The sequence below is a fragment of the Octodon degus genome, unplaced genomic scaffold, assembly GCF_000260255.1.
Source record: "Octodon degus isolate 3935 unplaced genomic scaffold, OctDeg1.0 scaffold00255, whole genome shotgun sequence".
Lineage (NCBI taxonomy): Eukaryota > Metazoa > Chordata > Mammalia > Rodentia > Octodontidae > Octodon > Octodon degus.
In genome coordinates this window covers 2982131-2989993 of record NW_004524831.1, presented here as the reverse complement: position 1 = coordinate 2989993, position 7863 = coordinate 2982131, and the positions used below count along the sequence as shown (strand labels likewise).

At 41.1% G+C, this 7863-nt stretch overlaps 1 pseudogene; it reads right to left on the bottom strand.

Moving 5' to 3' along the window:
* Nucleotides 1-2727: 2727 nt before the first annotated feature.
* On the bottom strand, nt 2728-7358 carry LOC101565606 (annotated as a pseudogene).
* Between the last annotated feature and the right edge of the window lie 505 nt (nt 7359-7863).

Sequence of the window (7863 nt, the reverse complement as noted above, 5' to 3'; positions counted from 1 at the left end):
CCTCCTGATGGGCTGAGCTGGCCACACACACACACACACACACACACACACACACACACATAAAAAAAAAAAACCTTGAGAGATTTGTTATTTGATATATCCCCTGGATGAGAGTCATGGGAGATTTGTTATTTCTCTCAGGCAAAGAGCCTTGAGAGGCTAGCTATCTTTCCCAGATGAGAGTCCTGGGAGATTTGTTTCTTTAGTAAGATATTGCCTCTGTAGATATTTTGGAGTAAGTTAAGCTGAAGCTTTGAAAATGGTGAGAAATAAGTAAGAGAGGAACAAATTTCTTCCTGGGATGTTGCTGTCTGTTTTTGTCTGTCCGTCTGCCTGAGTCTTTGCTCCGTGTCTTCCCAATGTGCCTACACTTCCTATTGTATCTGCATCATGAGGTTAGAGGCAAATCAGTTATCTTTCCAAAGAATTCTAATTATCTAGTTTCTGCCACATGGAGACATGTATTTGGAAGCCTGGAAAATAGACCTTACTCAGTTGCTTCACTTTGTTCTAGTTACTGCCATTGTGTCCAACTATATTAGCCTTGCGATTTCACTGCTTTTGTGGATTGAGTGGGAGCACTTTGGGGATTTCTGCTGTGAGGGCTACCAACAGCATGCCAGCTGTGCTGGGTGACATTGTCAGGAATTCTGATAATTTTAAAGATGACTATGGAGTAGCAAGACGACAAGAGCTCACAGAGCTCACAGGCCCTTATCTATTCTGCCTTCTCTGGTCGAGGCTGTTGCTCACCTCCCTCAGTCACCTGGATATGTGACACCCCCTTTTGCCCCACAAGAAAGAAATATTGAGTCAGCAGCTTCGTAACCCTCCTCCAGTCTGTATCTAACTCAAGAGAAAAAGGTTTCTTTCTCCAGTTCAGTCTGGTCAGTTGACCCCAGCTATCCTACGCAAGCTACAAAGCTAGAAAAATCTACAAGAAGATGGGGCTGGTGAGATGGCTCAGTGGTCTAAAGCACCTACTTAGAACAAGCTTAGCAAAGCACGGGGACCGCGGTTCAATCCCCCAGCACCACATGCCAGCCAGCGCTGCCCCCTGGTTTGCTGAGCTGGACACACACACACACACACACACACACACACACACATAAATAAATTAAAACAAAAGAATCTACAAGAAGAAATCTGTCTCAGTTGATAAAAGTTACATAGAAAGTGTTTCATCATAGAGAGAATATAGAATGACCAAAGAGGAAACAGAAAAAGAGAAAAGCGATGCTAGCAGCCTATAGGAAGGAAGGCCAATCAGGAAAGAGAAAAAAAAGTTATGCTCCCCTGGATCCAGACCAGTGTGCTCACTACAGACAAGAAGGGGAATTTCTGACAAAAATGATCAAAGTTGTTAGGCAGGGAAAATGTTTGTGATGGAACTGATGAGGTCATTGGTCTCTGCCTGAATCTCAGCCCCAGGACACTGTCTGCCAATGTAAGGGGAAAAGCCTGTTAGACTTTAAATTCTGATGCAATTTTGTCAACAATTATCCAACCTACATGCAGACTGGAGAGTGCTCAGTGTTTTCAAAGAGTGTGAGCAGGGGACAGTCTCCCAGGTCTCTCAGTTTGTGTGCCCCTAGTAATAGGGAAGTTAGTGGGACATGTAAAGACAATTTGTTTTGTTTTCTCATAAAACATGCTCTTGGTATAAAATAATAATTGGCTATCACTATAGTATAAAACTGAGATTGTTTATAAAGATATTTTCTTTCAGATTTAAACATATTCCTTCCTTTTATCTCCAGATATTTGTAAGGAAAATATTCATGTGACGCTAACATGAAGACATCAATCAAATGATAGTTTTCTAGTAAAAACTTATGTGATATGTATACTAGCTAAAATGGAGATTCCATTGTGACTGTTAAGCAACACCATTATGTATGACTACTGATGTTAAATGTTCTTTGTAAAATTATAACTGCTGCCTGTTAACACTCTACAGGGATTTAACTACTAAAATATCCATGGTTGGAATGAAATAACCGTTCTTTTGTCATACTTTGTATTTTAAGGTGTTTAATACTGTGATCAAATTTTAATAAGTGTATTGCTCCCATATAAGTATACTAATGTAGATCCAGATTCTCCTTCAAATGGAAGGACACAGAGGGCCGATGTAAATGCCAGTTGATATGCACATGACTTCCCAAGCATTTCAAATTCACCTATTATTTTTTTTTTCCAACTGAGTTAAGTCTTTTTATTCTTTTGGTAATCTCTTCCGGGGTTGACTATTTCCATTGTAGGTGATGAACTATGTAATGCTCCACTTCAGATGTTGGCAGTGCTATGAACATAGTCTCTTTCCCTTCTCTGCAACTCAGAATTAAAATTTTAATACTTGTCTTCCATTCCAGTCTCAGAAGTAGTTCCACTGCATATGTTATTTGAAGATAGTCTTATGCTTTTTAGCAGTGGTCTCTGATCAGGTTCTGTCTTCTCCGTGAACACTACCTATGGACTTTATTTAGATACGTATTAAACTAAGAGGCATTCTCTCAAATGAGTTTAAATGCACTTTATTTTTAGACAACCTACATGATTTTTTTTCCTTAAAAACAGTGCCTCCACTCCAAATAAATCACAGTCAAAATAAACAAAATGTTCAACATGACTTCAGCCCCATATGTCTAAAATCCTGGTGTTATGTAGATGACAAGCAGCAGCCAGTTATGGCAAGTGATAGATCTAAGGTTGCTATTGAATCCATTAACATGTTTCCATTTCTAAACCATCCTTAAAGAAAATCATAAATGGGGTCACACCAGCCTCACGGCAGTCCAGGAGAGCAACCATGCCATCTGGATTCATGTTTGCACCAATAAAGAATTGATGGTTTTTGAAATTAGCAAGGATGTATTCAATTTGCTCTACAGACCCTGTCATAAACGGTTTTACTCTTTCTGGTCTTTGTTCTTCAAGTTGTCCTTTGCTTGATTTTATAAAATCTTTGATGTACTCCTTGTAGGCCTCTTTTGTGAAACTGGTTTCCTGCAAGTGATGGTTCATTACAATATCTAAAACGGTGACTACTGTGCTTTTGATGCCTTCACCCTCTGGGCCTTCAGCAGAGGCATTGCCACCAATGAGGGAGTCCTCAGTGTTACCCTCTGTTCTACTGTCTTGCCCTCCACCTCCAGGCACAGCCTGTCTGCAATCTCCGGGATCTTGTAAATGTCAGAGAACTTTTCATCATGGCTGATGAGGTCCTGGTAGATAATCATGATGGTAGTTGAGGAAGGCGGTAGCCTCGCAAGATTAACAGGAGCCAGGAGCTCAGAGTGAGTGCGGTGCAGCCAGAGCCATGCTAGGGGGGAGTTGGTGGGAAAAACAATCACTTATTATTTTGGAAAATAATCACCTATTATTCTGGAAAAGCCCAGACCTGAGGCCCTCTGTAACTCTTTTTTTAAGTCCTCAAAAGTTTTGCCCTGGGGCTAGGGAGATGGCTCAGTAGGATAAGCGCTTGACTGGCAAATGCAAGGATCTGAGTTCAATCCCTGGTTCTGCAAAAAAAAAAAAAAAAAAAAAAAAAAAAGTTTTGCCCTTCAGAGTTCCAGTCTAAGGGAATATTATTACCCCCCCATTTAAGGCTTCATATAAAGGCTTAGCGATAGTAGCAAAATTTGGCATTCACAGGTGAGTGCAGTGCAGCCAGATTTTGGGTCTCTAAGAAAAAGGCTCAGATATGTGTACAAATTGTGAAATTCCTCAGGTTCACTTTAAAGGGAGGGACTTGTCCCCTCTCAACATTCTGGACCCAAACTATTCAGGGGATGAAAGAACCAAAAACCCAAAAGTGGGGTATTGCCACCTGTGAATGCCAAATTTTGCTACTATTGCTAAGCCTTTACATGAAGCCTTAAATGGGGGGGGGGTAATAATATTCCCTTAGACTGGAACTCTGAAGGGCATACACTTTCATACAGGATTTATTTGGGCCCAGTTGGAACCATCTGGGTAAGTCTAGTTGTGTTGTCTGTCTGTCTGTACTAACTAGTTTGTTTTTCTTTCTTTGATTTTGTTTGGTCTATTTATGTTTGTCTGTTTTTCTTAGAACCTGTCAGCTGGATATATTCATTATTAAAATATTGGGCACCTATTAATTTTTTGGTATTGTTTAGTCTATTTCTGTATGTCTATGTTTTGTCTGTTACAAATGTTTTGAAGATTTCAGAAAACAAGTAAAAGGGATTCTGAGAACCTGTGTTCCCTGGCAAAAGTATAAACTCCTTGTAAACTTAAATAGCCCTCCTTTAATATCTCTTGGCCTCCCGAAGGCATTTTTGTTCTCTCCACAGCTCAGGTCAACACTGTGTCCATCCAGATACTCGGAGCCGATCCAATATGGATAATATAAAAAAAAAAAAAACAAACCTCAAAAGACTAAAAAAAAAAAAAAAACAGTGAATGATTGGCAACAACTTAAGGCAGTATACGAAGTCAAAGGTTCCTTGGTGCGTATAAAAGACCCACCTGCACCCTCTCGGGATCCCCCTCCTCGCTCCCAGAAGGACTCGGAGCAAACATCCTCCACTGTCCATTGCTGACCCCCTGAACGAACTCAAAGATTGCTGTTCTGGACTCCCAAACAACTGACTAATTCCACTTGGTTGCACTGGCAGTTCCAACTGATAAAAAGTGGCTATGACTCCCGACCATCACCCTCAGAACCTGCCTGTTCTACCTGTCAACCGGTACTAAATTCATTATATAATTGTTAAAATATTGGTCAAGATATGTTGGTAAATTTAAGCTAAAACATAAAATTGTTATAAGGTTATGATATTTCTTTAATGAGATATTTTATGACTATTTCATATTTGTATATGCTACATTTAAACTAGTTGTTAAATGTACTGGTATTTCTTGTGCAATTTTAGACAATAGCACTAGAAAGAGTAAGGTTAATAAGCTTCCTATTGGATTTTATGTAAACTTCTGTGAAATGAGACTTTTAGCCAGCTTAGACTTAAAAAAAACCCTACATGCCTATATAAAAATGGGACTCCTTTTGCCAGTTAAATGACATTAGGTCCGCAACCGTTCTTAAAGACTTGGAGGACAGGTTTCACTGGGATCGACTGGTTCTGATCCCCCTCTACTTGTTAGAGGGAATGTTGAGCCTGATCTGTTTCAGTTTCCTTGCTTTAACTTTATCCCTAATTTTCCTATCTCTTTTCACTTTCCTTTTTAGACAGCATGTAAAAATTAAAAACCCTGACTGTTCCAGCTGAGTAAGCCCTTAGAAAATGAGCGTTTGTTAACACCGAAGACAGGAAAGCCATTCTAGAAAGGACACATACCCCGTCTCTGGGTCAGATGAGACAAAAAGAACTATGCCCGTCCAGGAGGACACATATAAAAGCCATGTCCCGGCTTAGTGTTCTGGGCAGGTCTCCTTTGAGAGACTAAACCTGAGACATAGTGGAGAGAACCGACTTCTGAGTGACACCAGAAAGAGCTATCTCCAAAAGCAGCACACTTATGGGACCAAAACACATTTAAGTATTAAAAAAAGAAAAAAAATGACCTTTTCTCCTAAGTTTAGTTATCATTTAATTGGATAAAAAAATAAGTTAAAGACTTAATATTTTAAACATAAAAGAAATGAACGAGTTCAAACAAAATTAATGGTAAAAATGTGTGGCATCTTGCTTCTAACTCACCATGGTAACAGCCCATTGTGGTTGTCCTGGAAACCAGAAAGGCATTTGAGCCAAGACAGAAAGAATGGCATGACATTCCTGAGCTCCTAAATCAAATCAAGAACATTCAGCTGGCTATCCTAGTTGGATTAATCTCTGTCTTTCTTAAATTCATCTGTCATGGAAACTATTTCATGTTGCTTCAGCTTCATCTTTATAATAAACTGCCAAAGTGGCTTTCACATTATAAGAAGCATTTTACTGCTCCATCAAGCAGGAATAAGTGTCCTTGCTATCCCCCTTACCCCACTCTGGAATTTGGTCAATGTTGATTCTTCACTTTTCTAAATGATGGGCATCTCATGGGTGTAGGTGCTCCGTATAACTTTGTTTCCAAAAGCGTTGCCCAGTTCATCTGCTCAGCTCTTCACCTGGTTCCTCCACGAAGCACCATGTTCTCCTTCTGTGCCCTGCTTGCCACCATTGCAGACTAGCAGCAGCGGCAGTTGCCACCTCTGAATGGACTCAGCTTGGCAGGCAAGAGAAACACAGCTTGGCCCCTCAGAGTGATCCGAGACTCAAACAGCAAGAGCCCCAGGACATTTTGTCATCTTCTCTATCATGTACTATGATATTTTATAGATGTATAAAATAGCCAAGGCTTCTTTACAGATAGCTGAGGAGGTGGACTAATTCAAAGGCATCCATCCCTGGGAAGCTATAAAGCCTGAGGAGAGATATTTCATCTCACAGGTTGTAGCTTTCTGCTGCCATCAGTGGCAAAATGGAGAATGTGATGTAGTGAGTTAGCCAAGAAGTTGAAATTACAGAAGCCCACTGTTTCTGTGGCCATGGGAACATATTCTGAAATGTGCAATCTTCTTATCAACATTTACAGAAAGATTCCAAAGAAAGCTTCTCTTCAATACTATCAAGACCATTCTCTACATTAAAGCAGATTGGTCTTGCACTAGATTGGGAACAAAAAGGCCATCTATGGAGAACATGTGATGGCCTTTGTCTCCTTAAAAATATTTTTCTTTCCTGGTTCTTTTGCAGTCAAGCAGAAAGTGCAGGAGATAATTATTATAAATTTGCCCCATCTTCTTGCTCAAGCCCCTCATAGAAGCCTGCATCAGAACAAAGACCTCCTGGGGCTGCTCCAGCTTTCAGATGCCTGCAGGCTATGCCCGGGTGGTGACATCAAGAATGGACTGGCCTTGGGGCTCCTTAAGAAAGGAGGAGAGCTTGGGTTCTGTTTTGTTCCCTTGCTTGATTTGAAAAGCAAATGTGACTCCTGTTTTGTCCCTTTCATTTCAGCGTGAATAGCTGGACTGAAGTCTTTTGGCTTTGTGTTGCTGTTACAGCTTTGCCATTAGGCCAGCTGTTTTTTTTTTTTTTTTTTTTTTTCTGGTGTTCTGTTTCTCTCCATCCCTTTCATTAGCCTACATGCATCATCCCACCTGTACATTCTGGTGTAATAAAGCTAAACAGCTTTTTTACATTTTTACCCATTAGTGGAAAAATTAGTATGCATTCACACAGGCATACAGAAGTTAATATGTTTTAGCCCTCCAGTCTTGAGGATGGAGTATAACTGGCACAACAGTTACCCCTGATTTCTCTGACTAGAAAAGGAACTGGAACTGGAACAGGAGACAGATGCTGAGGAGTGGTCACTTCCTCCTTCATCTTCAAAGGGAGACAGTAGAGAGCAGGTAACAAGCAGATAGCAAGCTAACTACAGGACCTAACCTTGGGCAGGTCTACTTTATCTGAGGGGCTGGTTCAGTTGTATTTTATCTCAGCCTGTAGGTCCAGTGAGGTCTCTGATATCACAGAGGAGCTCCCATTCCTACCACCGAGGCAATTTTAGGAAAAGAATCCAGAGGACACCAGTCCCACCAGCAGGTTGGGGTGTGCATCCTGCTACAGGCAGCAGACCTCCACTGGTGACCCAAGAAGGGGTCAGCACAGTGTATTCTCAGCCAATGCACCAAGAATACTGGAAAAAATTCAGGCTCAAAAGGAAAATGTTGGGGGCTGGTGAGATGGCTCAGTGGTCTAAAGCACCTACTTGGAACAAGCTTGGCAAAGCATAGGGACCGCGGTTCGATCCCCCAGCACCACATGCCAGCCAGCCCGCCCCCTAGTGGGCTGAGCTGGCCACACACACACACACACACACACACACACA